The sequence below is a fragment of the Copadichromis virginalis genome, linkage group LG11 (genome assembly GCF_057382275.1).
Source record: "Copadichromis virginalis isolate Kocher_CV1m ecotype Utaka linkage group LG11, C_Virginalis_male_GT1.1, whole genome shotgun sequence".
In the NCBI taxonomy this organism is placed as follows: domain Eukaryota; kingdom Metazoa; phylum Chordata; class Actinopteri; order Cichliformes; family Cichlidae; genus Copadichromis; species Copadichromis virginalis.
Genome location: NC_140628.1, coordinates 14,056,591 through 14,064,660, shown reverse-complemented (window position 1 = coordinate 14,064,660; position 8,070 = coordinate 14,056,591).

Below are 8,070 nucleotides of genomic sequence, written 5' to 3'. Positions count from 1 at the left end.
AAATACTTTAGTCCCATCCTTACATGGTAAAGGATTTCAGCTGCTCAGAAACTCGGGCTCCTCTGTATTTATTTTATAACCCTATGATGTTTTCAGTGGGTGACAGGTCTGGACTATATGCTGGCCAGTTTAGCACTAGGACTCCTTTACTGCAAAGCACTGATGCTTGCTGTTGCTCCAAAACATGTATATACATCATTAGGCAAGAACAGTGTTATTGCATATATGCAAGTTCCCCATCCCTGTGCTCTGCCTTTTGACCCATACAGCGATCAAAGCTCCGTGGTCCTTTCCCTCTTTACCCTAGAGCAGGGGTGTCGAACTCCACCCCTCGAGGGCCGCTGTCCTGCAGGTTTTAGATCTCATCCTGGGTCAACACACCTGAATCAAATGATTAGTTCATTACCAGGTTTCTGGAGAACTTCAAGACACGTTGAGGAGGTCATTTAGCCATTTAAATCAGCTGTGATGGATCAAGGACACATCTAAAACCTGCAGGACACTGGCCTCGAGGCCTGGAGTTCAACACTACTTGCCACTAATGCCAGTGGCATTAGTGGCAAGTAGTGGCAGCGAAAATTGGCAAGATACTAACCACTTGTTTGGTGGTGGTCAGAGGGCCCAGTGGCGCCAGTGTCCGGCAGCCTCACCTCTGTCAGTGCGCCCCAGGGCAGCTGTGGCTACAATGTAGCTTGCCATCACCAGTGTGTGAGTGGGTGAATGACTGAATGTAGTGTAAAGCGCTTTGGGGTCCTTGGGGACTAAGTAAAGCACTATTCAAATGCAGGCCATTTACCATTTTTAAACATAAAATGAACATATAGGAGTTTTTTAGTTTTTTGTTTAGTTTGTTTTTAAATTTCATTTACATTTAACATGTTTTCAGTTTATGATAGGGATTTAATGATATGTAAATCATTACATTTGCATGTAATAGTATTCCAACATTTTTGGAAACAGGGGGATTAAACAGTATAAAGTGCTATGCAAAGTTTAAAAACAAAGAGCAAGACCTTTAAGTAAGTGAAACATCATCATCTTTACATATTCAAAGATTTTATGGTTGTGCCCTCGTACAACAACTAATAGGAGGTGCCTTGTAGGCTATTACAATATGAATATGTTAACATGTCGATTAATTCTCAGTATTAACTTGAGGGTATCATATTGTATGAAGAGTTTAAAAAAAAAAAAGAAGTAGTAACTAACTGAAATCTAAAAGGCTCTTCAGGATCTTCCACTCAGACTCTACAGAGGCCTTTTGTTCCCATCGCTGGCATAGACATACTATAGCTGTTGGCACAAATGAGAGTGCAGGAAGGAGAGATGATTTGAAGGTACATAATGTTATTTCTTGATGTACAAAAGCTTGAATAACAAAAGTAGTCCAGACACCAAGGAAGTGACACAGCAGAGTGTGTCCTGAATGAATGTGGCAACAAGGACAGGTCAGCCTGGAGGAGTATACGACAGTGCTGCTAGCTGTCAGTCCCTCGTGTGTCCGCCTCTTCTTTATTCTGCCCGTCCATGCAGGACTGGTCTATTCAACATGTCTGTGTGACTGCTCTCCAGGTTACCATGGCGTTTCAGTGTTTATCACAAGTCTGAAAAGAGGGATTTTGGTGACCAAAGCGTCCTTTATCCAGTGCCACCAAGAGCTGAGCATTTTTCATTTTTCCATTTTGGTTTTGACACACTGATTCAAAAACCCCTGTGAATATTTAAGGACCTCGGAGAAAGAAAAATCTGATGTTTTGTGGCTTCTTGACTTGAGCTGGCACTATCAGGGCTCGATTAAAACACTCAGCTCTGATGTGTCCTAAAAAATTTTTAATGCTGATAATGAGATATGTAATTTTTACAGACTTTTTGTGTAAGTACAACATTTTTACCTTTGGATTTTCAGCAATATCACGTATCTGCATTACTTTTATCAGCCAATATTTAAAAAGTTAAAAAATTACAGTTTTAGAGAAATGAAGTCAAACAGAGTTTTTTCATCCAAATCAAAGCCTTGTAGGGACAAGGTAAAAAACTTGGGCGTGTGGTTTGACATGGTGCTCTCTTTCGAGTCTCATGTAAAAGAGATAACAAAGACCGCCTTTTATCATTTGAGGAACATCGCCAGAATCAGACAAGTTTTGTCAAGCGATACTGCAGAGATTCTTGTCCATGCATTTGTGTCCTCACGTATTGATTATTGTAATGCTCTTCTTTCTGGGCTACCAAAGAAAAGTTTTAGAGGTCTACAGATGGTGCAAAATGCAGCTGCTTGCATTTTAACAAGAACTGGGAAATTTGAGCACATTACCCCTGTTCTGAGATCTCTGCATTGGCTACCTTGTCAGGTTCGAGCAGATTTTAAGGTCCTGCTGCTCACCTACAAGGCTTTAAACGGACTGGCACCTTCATACCTCTCCGACCTTTTACATCTTTACGTTCCATCCCGTGCTCTCCGATCTCGGGACTCTGGCCTTCTAAAGGTCCCTAGAGCCAGAAAAAAGACAATTGGAGAGCGTGCTTTTTCTTTTCGTGCCCCGTTTCTGTGGAACAACCTCCCTCAAGATGTTAGGCAGGCATGCTCTGTGGAGGTTTTTAAAACTAAGCTGAAGACACATTTGTTCACCTTATCTTAGAAGTCTTAATTCTATGGCTTTTAGTTTTTACATTTTTACTGTTTTTAACTTGCATTGTGTCTTTTACCTGTATTGCTATGTATCGCTTTTATTATTTTTTTTATCTTTTTAGTTTTAAATAGTTGTACAGCACTTTGTTTGAAAGCGCTTTATAAATAAAGTTATTATTATTATTATTATTATTATTATTAACCCTTTAAAGTCTTTTCAGTAGTTATTGAATACACGGTTAAAGCCACTAACACTTTTCTTTTTATTCAGTGTTTCTCTATAGTATCAAGTGCTTGTGAAGAATACTGTTTCAGATGGGAAACAAGATCTTTTGTGGGTATTTATTAGAAGCTCAATAATGAAAAAGTGGATGGTTTTATGTTGACAGTGTTCTAACAACATTAAAAAAGTAGCCTATGTTCCCTCTTGTAAAATTTCTAAAACTCTGTTTATAATAGCCTCCATTACTTTTGGGAAAGAGACTGAAAAATAGAGCGTCATGATCTATAAATTCACTTGCAGCAAGGTTTTTCACATCAGCTTTCCATAAGACAACTAAATGTAAAATCCTTTATGGAACTTTCAGATCATTTCTAAGGTATTTAGTAAACAAATAAGGAGCTATACACTCAGGATTTCATGCAGAAAGATTGCTCAGATAAACCCCGTTTCCCTCCCCAGTTAAAGAAACTCTCAAAATACCATGTAAGATTATTAACCAAGCGAACTGTGTCATTAAACCAGCTGACATTTGACCACTGGGTGGTGGCAGCAGTTGTTCCTCTTGTCAGAGCCATAGCGGCAATGAGATGCCACTGTCAGTTATTGCTCTATGGTTGTCATTGCTCATGTGAAATCCATTTTCTCTGTTTGAATACACTCTGTCAGGGAAGAAAAGATCCAAACTAAAATCTTCTCTGCCCAGTTTTTGACAGGGAGCATCTGACAGCAAATGGCTGCCTGGCCTCTTCACAGCCGAGCGACATCCATCTGTCCTGGACTGCCTGCTGTCTTTCACAATGGCTTCATTTTCTTTATACTGGTTTGCACTTACTTTACACCTCTGGACTTGATTATCTGCCCTGCTGAAGGAGACTTTCACAGTCATCCGTTGAGTCATCCGTTCATATAGTAAGAATGTTTTTTATGCATATTGCACGTTATAAAATAACTCTGGTTAAACAATAAAAGGAAATCTATTTGTGTCCCATTAGATTTCTGCTCATATAGTCATAAACAGGGCTGCGCCTGCCTCGTATGACTGTGAGAGAGAAACTGTGATTGATGTTTTTCTGTTGCTGTTTTGCATATACGGCAACAATAGCTGTGATAAACATCAGTAATTTGATCCCTGTTTTGTACGGTTTCCACAACAAAAATCTCTGCATTATTAGATATGTGTGCTGCAGGAATACGTAAGGACGAGGAGACTTATCCATGATGACGACTGCTCTTAACCCGGAGGGATTTCACAGAGCTCCAACCAATATTTGACCTGGCAGCTTGTACCCAGCCTGTCAGACACTGCCATGGCTTTGAAGGAACTTTCCCTCAATGTTTTCACACCATCACGACACCCCACTCTACTCCGAATCGTCCCAATCGTCCCAAACTCATGTGGCGTCTTAATGCCATTAGAAAGCAGTCGGAATGCCCTCAGCTGGTCGCATGAGAGGCCTTTTAACGTCTCGAACAACTGACTGAGGTTAAAAATGAGGACGATTCGCGCGCAAAAATGGGAGCGTTTCCACAACTGTCCACGTGCAAATAAGTGTAAATCATTTGAAGGTAGACGAAACACGCCCGTGACATCTTTAGCACTCTCGCAAATGTGGTTGTCGGTCAGCAGCGCGGTTATTAACCTGAAACCATTTGGAAATTCAATTTGGTGACACAGCTGTGCGAGAATTGTTGAAACACATGAAAATTACCAGGGAGCTATTTGTGACTGATTAATGCAATAATGACTTTCATTATCAGCAAAGTAACACAATGTGTGACTGAGCTCTGAGCTAAATACAAAAAAAGAAAACATAGAAAAAAGAAGAAGTTAATTTGGTGCATTCTTTAAAAAGTGAGACTGAGTCAGAGAGGAGCTGGAGAGAAAAGATTGCCAAAGCCAAAAAATCCAACAGAATTCGTTTAGTGTGGGAGAGATGTTTGCATACACTGTGTGGGTTTTTTTTTTCATTATTGCCTCCTCCTGCATACCTTTAACCTGTAAGATTAGAGGATACAATTAGACATGACTAGCATCAGAGCCCAGAAATGGTCAAAGTGATGATTCTGATATTGAATTTTTTCTTTCTGAGCGGACTCGCACGCTGCTTTATCAGTCCAGCTCATTTATAGTACGCTGCCAGATCTGGGAAACTGCTTCAGAAAGAAGAGGTGATGTGACACTTTACATGACGCGTAAAAGGCCAGTCTCTGACAGTACAGCTGCTGGTTGTGAGCACAGCTGCAGCTCCTCTGCTGGTTTGTGATGTTGTGGTTGGATGTTGCTCGGAATCTGGCTGTCACTGTGGGAATGTTGTGCCTGGGTGCGGTTGGTGTTCAGACTTCAGCCGTTGCTGCGCTGCTGCGGAAATGTCCTACCGCTACCATTTGAACGTCCCGTGATACGTGTCTTCCCCAAAGACCAGAGTAGTCCTAAACGTGCACGCACGACGGCTGCGTGGAATCGGTGTTGGACCCATTAAGAGCAACACGTCCCGCCAAGAATTGTAACAAGCAAAGCACAGCCATGGCTACAGCCAGAGTTACAGCTGTGTCAGAGCTAGAAGATCAGCGCTAGTCTCTGTGCAGATTTGTGCCTCCGCAGAGATTCTCTCTGTGGTCACAGCCAGTGGCAGTCTACTACATGCAGTAGTACATGGATGTGTTACCTTCTGTTGTCTTTATAGAGGTTTTCCTCTTTGACATCACTTTCACTTTGGACTTGAAGTTTATTTGGTTTAGGCGACAAAACTACTTACTCACAATGAGTAGTTGGGGAAATGTTTTCACTGGGCTGTAATTGGAAACTCGTAGTTATTTAAGGAGGAGTAGAGCTAATTAGCTAGAATAAGGTGACAGTAGAAGCTTTTTCAGAAAATTGCATGCACTGCAACTCACCGCACTCTCTAAAAACATTTCAATAAATTCCTTAAGCCAATAATGATTATCTTAACCCACATGTTTAGAGAACTGGAGTAAAGCAAAAGGCCTATATATGCCTGTGCTTGTTTATAGGAAGAAACTATTGTGACTTTTTCAAGCAATTTAAGTCACTACAGCTTTTCTAAATAGGTATGTTTTGCTAAGTATACTGCATCACTATCTCACTTTGTTATTTAAAATTGTGACTGTACTGGGTTTGTTTATTTCACAGGCTCCCAATGGTGCCAGAGTTAAGTTTCTTAATTGCTGGGATTGTTGCAAAGCAAAAATTCAACACTATGATATTATGGGCTAAAACGACTTTCTTTGTCCTCTGGTGACTAGTCTCATACTTTTTTTTGTTTTAGACGCACTGTTATAACCAAAATAATATTTAAATAGTGCAATGTGGCATTATTTTTTTCACCAAAGTGTAGGAAAACTTTCCTTTTCTTAGGGTCAACTGACTTGCGGTGTTTGCTTTAGAGGCCTTAGAGTAACAGGGGCACCATTAAACTGCTCCACAGTCCCACTGAAAAATTGATTGGTATTTTCAGACAAAAGAAAATGAGAGCCCTCTCCAAAGACCACATTTTTGACACCAGAACTGCATAAAACAAATCACCGATGTGTATTCTCTCGAAGTTCGAAAAACAGTGATTGGAGGTATCACCTTCCATTTATATTTATTTGTCTGAGAGGCTGCAGTGAGCAGAATCAGTCATTTTTGTGTCTTTCACGGAGAGCACTCCTCTCCATAACAAGCTGGCCACTCATACAGCTGACAGACATTAGTAATTAGCAGTTTGAGCTGTATGCACAGACTTGACTGGCACTTCACAGTGTTGATACACGCTGATGCACAACATATACAAAACTTTGGGAATAACACAGTCATGTGAAAAAGAAAGTTTTCGCTCTTTGCAGTCTTGTGGAAAACCAAGTGCACCCTTATTGCTTCAATAGGAATTAAGAGGGAAAGGAGCAGCCAGGTGCTGCTATAATCAAATGTACTTGATTAATTTATCATCAGTGAGTGTAACCACCTCTTTACAAGTTTATCAGTTTGCTCTTTGCTCTTTAGTGGGAGACTAATGAAGTCATACACACAAGATTACGTTGAGCTATTCCCGCTAAAGGCGGATCTACATGCTACTGAATCATTGGGGTGCACTTAGTTTTTCTAGTTTAGTTTCTATTAAAACTTTCTTTTTCATCTTGTTCACATTAGTTATAACTGGAAATATCTAATTAATATTTCAGTTAGTGGAGTTTTTGCCATTAGTGTCACTTGGTGAGTCCTAACAGATTTGGCACGCAGGTCATTCTAAATGGCTGATTAGCTCTGAAACTGTTTATAGCTATATTTCTGATTGGTTGACTGCTCTTGAGGCATTTTGGAAGCCAGGACCTGTCTCGTTCTCAGATAAATGGATGAAGGCTCCTGTCTGAAATGGATTTACACACATTTCAATCTGTCTAACCCAATTTAGTCATTTAGAAATGGGGTTTTTAAAGTAAAATCCCAAAGGCAGTAATAGAGGTTTAAGTGAGAGTTCTTTTCACCTTATCCAATTATTTCATCTGATCATTTGTTACAAAGTTGAATCAGCCATCCAGCTTCAGCTCTTTTAGCCAACTTATTTAGCGTTAACTTTTTGGCAGCAAGTAGCAGACAATAAAGGGCATTAGCAAAAACCCTGCATTAGATAGTCTAGCAGCCCTTTAATATGTTTATGTTCACGACAAATTAGGACAGATGAAAGTGACTTCTCGCGGACTATTGCAGTTAATGTAAGTTGGGTATGTCGGCACAACCGCTGACGACACCTAAAAAGTGAAGTTTCTCATTGAATATGATTTGATAGACTTCCTGAAGATTATTTATAATTCAGTAATGGAGTGCTCATTGTAGGCACAGCTAATGTAAACTCTGACTCTAATAAGGATAAATTCATGTGGAATTGTGCTCTCTGCTACAGTACTGTAATATATTAAATCAACTGTGGATAACAGTCATTTATTCACTTAATTATGTCCATTGAGTTAGTTTGACTGCAGCTGTGCCTTTTGTATTACACTCATTTGCTTAACAAGATAATGTAAGTCATTCTAAAACTCAATGCAATGCTGATTTGGCCCTGATAATAAGTCAAAACGCTGTCAGAATTGTGCATTTCATTGAAATAATATTTCTTACTAGGCACAGCCAGACTAGCTCATATTATTAAGTGTAGCACAGTGCAGGGTGTCTCATAATTTAGAGTAACACATGCATTCCCACTGTGCAGCGTGAGCCGCT